The sequence below is a fragment of the Pyrgilauda ruficollis genome, unplaced genomic scaffold (assembly GCF_017590135.1).
Source record: "Pyrgilauda ruficollis isolate IOZ18807 unplaced genomic scaffold, ASM1759013v1 scaffold83, whole genome shotgun sequence".
In the NCBI taxonomy this organism is placed as follows: Eukaryota; Metazoa; Chordata; class Aves; order Passeriformes; family Passeridae; genus Pyrgilauda; species Pyrgilauda ruficollis.
The window spans coordinates 1,824,356-1,835,031 of record NW_024530266.1 but is presented as its reverse complement, the minus strand read 5'-3'; positions in this window follow the sequence as shown (position 1 = coordinate 1,835,031).

Below are 10,676 nucleotides of genomic sequence, written 5' to 3'. Positions count from 1 at the left end.
TTGATTTCATCAATAAATCCCATCAAAGTCATACCCAATCTGAAAGCACAATATGGAAATGCACAAACAGCTTTGGTGCCTGATCTGTGGAGAGCAGAGACACCTCTTACTTTGCCTCAAAACCATTAAAGATTGACCCTTTTTCAACCTACTGCCTCCACAGTAGTACAACAAGCATCACTCAGAGCTCTCTTCCTGGGGAGTGCTCCTCACAAAAGGCTGCCTTCTCTTATATTTTGTGTTCACCTAAGGAAAGAAATACTCTGCACAACCAACCCCTCCAAGAGTGACTGAAGACCCCAGCAGCTGAGGAAGGAAAGCCAGCCTGCATCTGTTCAGGCTCTGAACAGAAAAAGCAATTCTCAGTCCCTGTCATCTGATACCTCTTGCCATCATTACATTTGCTTTGTATTTTAAATAGAACATGGTTAATGAACATACTTTCCACTACTCCACCCAAGTGACAGTTTAACTCCTTGGGACCAAGGCTAAATTCCCAGAGGAAGGTCAAGCTGTGAATCACCAGTCCTTGGTACACAGCACTAGATCCAGCAACTGGCACGGGGAGCAGGGCAGCCTACAAAACTCAAGTGGAAGTGTCAGAAAGTTTAATGAGAGGTGGTTCCAAGGATTGGCTCCAAGGATGTAATTGTGCTCTTGGCAGAGGCTGTATTCATTGAGTTAGCCACTATCTCACATCCCCACAGCTGTTGCTGCCAGGACAGGGATAGCCAAGAGGCCTCTTGAAGAAGGGGATTCATGTGCACAGAAAATGGCTTTCAGAGAGCAGGGAAGTGCAAGAGAAGCAATATCCCTCAATCCAGCACTGCTCAAGGGTCCAGGTCCCTGTCTAGGAAAAGGCAGAGGCTGTTTTCCACAACTCACAGGGCTTTCCTCTGAAGGTATCCTAGACCCAAAAGTGTCAACCATGTTATCGACAGAAAGGCCTCTTACATGCAGGAGCTGAGTACCAGAAACACAGCTGCTGCTCTTAAAAGGAACAACTGTTTCTGCACTCTATCAAAATTCTCCCTAGTCTTGGGCTGTATTTCATTTATTTTAGAAGAATGGTTTCCATCCAATGGGTGATGCAGCTCTGTACAGAAACAGACACCAGATGGACAGAACGGAGCATTTATCCAGGACAACAACATATAGCAGGTCAGGTGTGTCTGATGTGTCAAGAGACAGCACTAGAGTGTTGAACACAGTGAGCTCCACCCACTGCCCCAAACTCATTTGGGCAAAGATTCTTCAGACATGTCTCCTCAAAACCCTCTCTGTGTGGCTCTCTTTGCTCATTTCCAGGAGCTGCTAGACACTGGTCATTTGTCCCTCCCACCTACAGACCAAGAAACCGAGGAAGCACAACAGGCCATAACATCACCTGTGCCATTCACACAGATCTGCCAGCCCTGACCCTCATGGTGCAAGGGCAAACCCAGGAGAAGAAAGTTTAGCAAAGACATCTTTCTGGCAGGCAAACTTGGCTGTTCACATCACCAAGACCTTTCAGCCTACCTATCTGTCTTCTTTACACTACTACTGAGGTATTTTTTAAAAGCCACAGTACACACACACTCCTATCTGAACAAAATCCACAAATGTAACCTTCCCTGTGAAGTAAACTTGCTCCAATAGCAAAAGATTTTCCACTTTCACATAGCTCCCCTCTTATGGCACTGCCTACCATTACTACAAGAACAATTGTTCCACTTCAGCATGTTCTCAACCAAATCTCAGACTTTAAACACAACACATTCAAGCACCCTTCTTCTGAGTCGTTCCAGTTTTGCTTGCAGGACTCCAGAAGTGGGTGGAGCTTAGAGCTAAGTGTTTGTGACCAGGCTGCTATTCTATACCACTCAAATCAGTCAGGGGGAAAAAATGGTGAACATGTGGCATTTTGTTCTGTTTCTTCCTCAGAGAATTGCCAATGACCAGCACTCTGGACTCTGCCTCCGTGTTTAAATTACCATCTCTTTTGCATACTTTTATTATTAATACTGTTGCTTGTTAATTTTTCATCCTATTGCTGTTCTTTATCTCAGTCCATAGTCTCTACCTTTGTCCCTGTCTCTAATCAGAGGGGCCAGGGGGAGGGGAGCAGCTTATTTGGAATTCAATTCCCAGCTGATTTAAACCACGACACAATGACTATCTTATCGTCAATGCAATCCTTCCACAGATTTAAATCTACTCCCTTCTTATGCCAGGGAGGCTGACTTTTACAGAGATACAAGGAAGTGCTCAAACATTTAACAGAGAAATGATACTTCTTTAGTAACCTGTTATTTCTCATTTATTTTATAACAAAAAATTGCAATACTTTCATTTACCCAGGCACTTACGTTTACTTGAAAATGAAGTACCAAATGTTGCTGAAAATATCAAATTTCACACACATCTACCTTCTAGACTAATTGGCACAGTACCTATCAGACCATGGTTCATTAGAGCACTAAACTGAATTTTCTATTATCAAAATCTATGGTTTGGGAGGATGCTATAAATTAGCTCATAAACTATAATTTCTCCATCAATGTAGCAATTATGGGTAGCAGCAGTCCTAAATCAAACTGTTTGTTGTAAAAGAAAGGCTTTTGCCAGCCCTCTGGAAAGGCCTTACACTAAGAAATGAATGAGGCAGATTGATAAAAGCCATAAAAAACATCCAAGTATTTCCTCACAGCATGAAAAGTATTTCAAGAGGGATTATTCACACTGCTTAAAAGAAATAGCAACAATAATAGTTATTTGTGATTATACTTTTAAACAGAAAAATTCACTTTCACCATGTCTCCTTAGTTTACATGCATAATTTATTTTGTTGGAGAACACAGTCTCACGCTGGATGAAAGGCATTTAGGCAAAGAGAAATGTCACAGGATGAATTGTTCTCCTCCAGGGGCCAGGGGCTGCAAGGAACTCAGCTCGTGCTCAACCTCACAAACATCTTTTGAAGCTCATTTGGCCTCTTCATGGTCTTGTGAGTAAAACTGGTCAATGAGGAGCACATTATGAGAGGGGCCAGGACAGGGAGACAGCACAAAGTCTTCAGAAAGCCAATGCTAAAAGCAGCACCTCACACTGGCTCAGCAGTTATGTTCTCCATGGCCTCCTGGAACAATTCTTGCTGACTTTTTTTCCTTCTCACCTCCTTGTTGTCTGCTAGGCAGCAAAAGGAACTGATTGTTGTGCCTTTAGTGTACATCACAGCATGTAGGTTGGAACAATTTCCAACCTCTTTTGATCTTACCTAGCAGGACAGGACTATGTAGCACATTTTCCATGAAGGCAGATCCTTAAGAAAACCAAAAGTGAGGAGGAGTGCCTAACATGCTTCTACCTGTGATAAATAGGTGTGATTCGTGCTGATAAAATTGAAACAGTAATCAATATGGATATAGTAATTAATATTTAGAGATAACAAAATGGTTACCTTACCACACTGGAGGTTGTTTTTCCATGGTTCTGCTACAAGAACCAAGAAACCACAAGTAAACCCCATGCCCCACATGGAATAAGAAGAGTAAATGTCTCTCTTGTGGTTGCCATGATATTTGTGAAGCAGGCTTGGATGTGAAAATGTGAAGAAACAAAGCACCTATAATTTGTTACAGTTGGGGAAGAAGAAGTCTCATGTACTTAAGCCAATCACATTTTGAGGGTTTTGGTCTTGAAACTTGATTCACACTTCGTGCAGATTTGCAGTTGGCACCACAGAATGCTTGCACTAAGGGGAAAGCCTTGCCATACAACCCATTTAAAATAGAGCTCCTTTTCATGATAAAAGTGTTACTGAATGCAAAGCCCTTCTGGAATTGGCACAGTTGCACGAGCCCCTTTTAAAAAATCTCAAGAGCATGGCCATGCTTAGCTTTTCATAGCTGGATATAAAGGAAGAGAAAATAATGAGGAAACCCTGTAGTCAGGTATGCCTTGTAGGAAGGTCAGTACAGCACAGAGTTCACAACATCAAAGAGTTTCATTTTATTGTCACAGAAAACCTCACTGGATGTCTCCTTCAGTCACATCCTCTGCATACAGAGCATGACAGTGATGGTCTCTGCCCACAGCTATGGTGAGGATGATGGTATTTCATTTCCTAGAGCCTAACTAATTAGAACAAAACCCTCATCCACCCTGCAGAACATTAAGTGTGTCTGGGGTATTAAATGCTTGGAGCAGAGGCTACAGAGAGCCTATGAGACAATTTTAAAAGTTTACAAGAAATTATGACTGAAGAAAGCCTTACAATAGCTGCTAAAAAGGAATGGCTATCCACCCTATCATTAACATGTAGAGATCGAGTAAGCAAAGTTTCTAGATTGTTTTCCAGAGTTCCTGATACTCAGGAGTCATTAAGAACTCTCTCTTCTCTGAAGAGAAGCAGCTCTTTCCAATTGCAATAACTGAACTCTTTTCCAAGGCTCAAGAAGACCCTGGAATTTTTGAATTCCAAAACCAGCAAAAATAAGAGAAAGAAACACCTCCTTCCAGGTAAAAGGGATTAATTGCTTCCTATGCTTTTGTTACCCAGTTTAGAATCTGCATTATTCAAGGAACAAGAACATTGTGTATTTTATCATGCCATAAAAACCTGAAACCATAGGCTGGGCTTCTTCTTAGGCTATTGCATTCCTCAGCTTTACCAGCTCAGAGACACAAAACCAAAATCAGTTTTCTCTTTAGTATTTTAAGTATCAGCTCTCCAGACTATTTGCTCAGGATGGCATTTTCTTTGGCTCCTTTGATGCAAAAACAGACATATTTTTTATTCCATGCTGTACTGAACACTACCATTTTTTAAGTTGTTCTCCTTCATGCAAATGACAGTGCTTATTAACTGCTTCATTAGTTTAAAAAGTGGATTCAGTTCAGAGTTTCTCATCTGTAACCATCCTGTCTATTTCAAAAGCTAAGTCAGTTTTTAGAAGATAACAAATAAAACACTTCTGCCTAACTGAAAAGGTTTTTTCTGGTGTGTCCCTTAAGTCATCCAGGAGTGTACCCAATCTTCAGAGCAAAGGTTGATGCTCTTACTGCTCACCTCTGAAAGGATAAAAACCAGTAGTTAATTGAACAAGTATATGGTAAGAAGGCCACCCAGCAAGAACACATTTTCATAAGAGCAGGACTTGTTTACCTTCTTAGAAGTCTGCTAAGGCTGTGAAACAAGGCATGCAAGGAAGGCAGGCCAGTAGCTACCCCACAATCACAAAGCAGCCTTGCTACTCACCACAGTAGGAATACAGCCACCCCAGCACACCTCCCTACATTCTCTGAGCTTAATACCTATTAATACCTTAATACCTACCCCTGGGAAAGGGAGCTGCTTGCCTAATTCTTGTTCTTGAAAGCAGCATAGCAGCTGTTAAAGAAATCCTCCCTCAGTGTAGATTAAACCCATTACATTAATTTACACAGTTCGGTGGTAGCTTCCATCTGCTAAATTTGGTGCTACTTTCTTAGACACAGACAAATTCTCTCTCAACCTCTTGTTAAATGGGGCATAATAAACTTTACTTTTCTATATGCCTGGACTAATAGGTCCAACCATAGCTGATAACACCTATCAGTCTCAGCATCTAACATAATTATTGCAAAACATGGGAATGAGTCCATACCATGAGCTTAAACACACACTTCTCAATCTCCTTTCACACCACTGTCTTGGGATGATTTTATGAAGTTACTTCATTTCCTAATCATCTGCTTTATGCCCAGAAATGTCTCTGCTGTCTTTAAGATAAGCCAAAGGGCGAGGCTGGAGCCTGGGAACATCAGGCACAACTCTGTTCAATCTCTCTCTCTCTCTCCAGTGTGCCCTGGACAGCATGGATAGGGGACACTGCATTGTTCCTTTTGTTGGATTGGGGTTTTTTTTTTGTTAACTTGGAGCAATAAGTCTTTTCCCCCTTCCCTTCCCCTAGCCTGGCGGCTGTACTGGAAATCCTTTTGGCAACTTTTTGGGTTTTTTTCCTTGAAGAGTTTTCAGCTTGGCTTGTTTTACTTTTCAGCCTGTCTGGGGAGCTCAGCAGGACCACCCTGAACCCGTGACCTCAGAGGAGCTGAACCAACATGAGAAAGGACATCAAACTCCACCAACTTTGGCTGCTGTGAGGAGGAGACCCATGCCAGAAATTCAAGAGGTTTCCCATCTGCTCTGCTCCAGGCTGCCACGTGAACTCCTCTTCCCCTTCCCAGACACAAAATGGACCAGTCACCATTTCATTTTCCAGGCCATGCTGTCAACCCATGTATTTTTCTTCCTCAGGCATTTTTTGATTTTTTTTTTTTTTTTTTTTCTGCTGTGGGTGGGTGTCTGGGGGCGTGTGTGTGAGTGTAGGGGAAGTTTCCAGGAGTTCATATCTAGCATTTACTCCAGCCTTCTCTGTGCCTTGCAGGCACCCACACACACACACTTTTTTTGTTAATAAACAGTATTCTTTTTTTCACGTACACTCACTGCTATCAATTATCAATTTACTCTCATAGGCAGGAGAAAAGGGAGTTATTGAAGCCCTTTTCTCATTAGAGAAAACACTCATTCCAGGGCATTTTCTCCTGAAATTTGTCTCCAAAACCAAGACAACTACCAACTCTGAATTGGTGAGAATGTTTTTAGGTAAAGGGTGATGTAAACTGGATTGCAAGGGAAGACCTGTGAAGGAAATACTGAGTAACTCCTCATAGCTACTGTATCCAAACCCCCAGTGACTGGTACATGAAATGATATATGTGTATTCTGCACGTTACAAAAGAACCCCCAAAAAACAACACTCCCCCCCCCCCCCCAAAAAAAACCAAACAAACAAAAAACCCCAAAAAAGTATTAAAAGAGCAGTAAGGCTACAGAATTTAGGATTAGGAAACCCTAGCTTCAAAACTACTTGGCACTTCTAAAGAAAAAATAGTTCATGAAGGCTGATCTCAGTGCTGTCTTTAGAATTTGAGCTCTGTTAAATCAGCCAAATGGAGTGGCTTTCTCTTCAATACCAAACCAATAACAAACATGAACTCTGAAACTGTAAGCATCAATATTGCTTGAAAAGAGATGCTTTAAAATGTTATTAGAAGTATTTAATACCACAACACAGGATGCCACTCATTTTGATTCTGATACAATAAAAAGTACAGAAGTATAATTTCATCCTAATACAACTATAATGCTTATTACACATCAAGGCAATAGTCCTTTTCTGGGAGATTATGCCTTATCTGTGCAGCCCTGCTTCATGCAATGCTTTCAACTTTAAGCAACACCTTAAGTATATTCATATCTGCTGTGTTCAGCCAGTGCCTTTAAGTGCCTTTTATAGTCACAAATTGCTGCTCTATGTTGCTCAAAAATCAAGTGCATCTTTAATGGTCTGCAGCTAATTAACACAGGAGAAAACCCATCAGGAGACAAACTTCACTGAAAATTTGAATTCTTCATAGCCCTCTTTGAGAGCTTTTACCCTGTGCCACATGCTAATGTAAACACAAACTTATGAACACCTGAGTAGTTGAAGTAGCTGATTCCTTTGGTATCAGGCTTAAAAATTCTTCCCACAGAGGAAACCAGGCCTTCAATGTGTAATTTTTATCTTCACTGGTATTGCTCCCTGAAACTGCTGCTCTTTTTCAGCTTTTGTAGAAGTGATTTTGAAATAAATTACTGAACAACTCATACAGTCAAGCTCCAAATTGGCACAGCTGAGTGCTGAAAACTGCTGACAGCTACCTAACTAACAGACAAAGATATGCCTGCACAGGCTTCAGGACAGCACCCCAGATTAGCAACCTTTTTAAAACATGTTAGTTTGAGGTTTTATGTTGGAAGACCCAGGGACAACAAAAGCACTCCCATGGTGAGCTATCACCTGCCAACATCACCTTCAGACCTGCCAAGTCTCATTCTCAGCTCATGAGACTCCCACGTGGCACTTTCTGCTGACTCCCAGCTAATGCTGGACCTCACACCCAGGCCTTGCAGGGCTGTGGGATCTCCCTGGCGCTCCTAGGCACATGCTGAAGGAATGGCTCTCCCTCCAGCTGTGTGCCTATATGCCACATGTGGTCAGAGAGTGAGAGCACTGTGGTGGTGCTCTGCCAGGAGGGAGGAATGAGAGCTGGTCACCAGGGGCCCATGCCCACTTGAAGACACGACCATTGGCTGCTGTTTGTCTCTGTCACATCATCCCATGCCCACATGACTGACATGGTGTGACCCATGCAAAGGCACACTAAGGAGAGTCACGTATCAAGGGAGAAGTAAGCTGAGAGCTGTGCATCTTATTCCAGCTCTCCCTGCACTATAACGCCAACATAAAAAAGTTGGACGAAGAACATGGAGGTCCCCTGATGGGCACCCATGCTCAATTGGCACTGTATTCTTCATGAAAAAAAGACAGCACATCAGCTTTAAATAACCTACTCAGAAACCAAACCTCTAGGCTATTCATATCATGAATGCTGGACATGAGCAGTTGGACTCACTCTTTGCAACACAGACTGAAAGTCTGAAAAGGAAATCAAGTGCTTTGTGAGAGGGGCCAGTGCTGCCCACTGTTGTTTTCAAAACCTCTGGTCAGACCCTGCAGCTTGGCTTTACAGACAGTATCACCACCACATGTGGCAAAAGAGAGGAGCACAGGTGACCAGGGCTGTTGGAGCAGGAGCTTCCCTTACCCAGATACAGAGACAGAAATCACCCCCAGGGCTGGGATGTGGTGGCAACAGCTGTCAGGGAGCTGCTGACAATGACTGATCATTCAAGAACATGTCTATAAGCAGATCTTCCACTTCAGATTTGTACCTTAGATAGTAGACATCATTCAAAGGCAAGCACATGACAAAAAAGCTCTGAGAAAAATTAGGACAGTTGCATCCAAGGGCTATATTCACTGGTAGTTTTTCACATTAAATTGTCTGTTATCAAAATAAAATCCAACATGCCTATCCCTGGAGGAGAACACCATTCCACAGCAACAGATGCTGCTACAGACATAATACGACTAATGATAGCCTAGCTCAGAAACACACATGGAAAGTTGCACGTGAATTATTTGACAGAAAGAAAGCATACAATGAGACTTGTTTGCTCAATTCCTTTACAAGTTCTTTTACTTTGCAGTGGGAATGAAAGACTGCAAAAATTCTCTCTTCTCTCTCCTTAAAAACAGATATTTCTTTTTATATGGCTGTTCTTACCTGAATATACTTGTACAGTCTTCATGTCTGGAGAATACATGTTTCTCAGATTAACCTTAAGTTTGACAAAAACCAACCCAATTTTCATTTCAATTTGTCTTACCCACAGAGCTTTGAACACTTTTTCTCCAGATAATCTACAATTCCTTTACTTGCTATTTTGGTAGTTAGCAAGGCCACGTGCATTTTTTTCAGCAAGATAATGCTTTAAATGATACAGTAGTAAACATGTTAGACATTGTTCACAGCAAAGCAGACACTGAAGGTAATTCTTTCCAGCTGTAGCAATGACTTACTAACACTGGAAATAATGAAAAAAACAACTATAAATGGGTGACTGAAAAGAGTCTGCTCAACCAAACCAATTCATAGCAAAGCCCAAATGCCACAAAGTCCTCAGGTCAGGGCTGTACACACCGCAGGGGAGCTCTCTGACTTGGTGTCTTTACATTGTGCTGGCAACAGTTCTAATACCAGAGGAGTGGATATTGTTACTTCTGAGTGTGATGGGAGTCACAGTGTTTATCACAGAGAACAGAGACCGGTGCAGCTTGGAGTGTCAAAGGAAACAAACAAACAAACAAAAAAAAAAAAAAAAAAAAAAAAAAAAAAAAATAGAATTTTTGTTATTTCAGTCTGTTACTATGCCTCCAGGAGGAACAGAGGTGCAGAGACCTCTCTGTAAAGACCCATTAGACTGCAAGAAAAGCACAGTCCTGAACTGGAAATAGCATCTGTAAGGAGCGACATTTGCACATTTGAGCATTTGCACTCTCTGTCCTCTTGCAGTATCTACTTCTACTCTGTCTTCTGCAAGCACATTAAAAAGGAAAAAGGTTGTTCTTATTGTCCCCTTTTTTTGTAGCACCCTTCTTCCCCAAAGAATGCCAAATGTCAATCTGATTGCCACTGTCTGTTTAAGGTATTTCCTGATCCCAGATACAGATCCTAGAAACCTGGAAAAGTTTACTTTTCTGTGGTTTAGGACAAGATCTACCATCTCTCGGCTCTGTTACGGTGCATATGTGAAGGGATATGTCCTGCCAGATTTTCTCACTACAACAAAGCTACCAAGACTGTAAATTGGCTGACCTGGCATCCCTAGGACTGCAAATCTCCCTGTCAGCCTCCTGCCTGCTAACAGACCCATGACCGAGGTGTTGGGCTTACCCACACCAGCTTAAGGAAGGCACTTCCCAGGAGGCTGTACCTGACAGGACCTCACAAGCATAGCCAAATTTTACCTCTAGGCATCCAAGTTCAGTAATTCCCAACAATCTCCTTTTCACTTCTTCCCTCTCAACTGCTCCTGCATGGTTCCCTCCTGCCTACTCTGATATAATAACACGAGATCAGACTCCCAGATGAAAAAACACGTTAAGTTTCCAGGCTGCAACCAATTTTGTAATGCAGATGCTTCTGTCTGCAAATAGAGACAGCTCTGAGTATTGCCGATGTGTCACACTGAAAACACC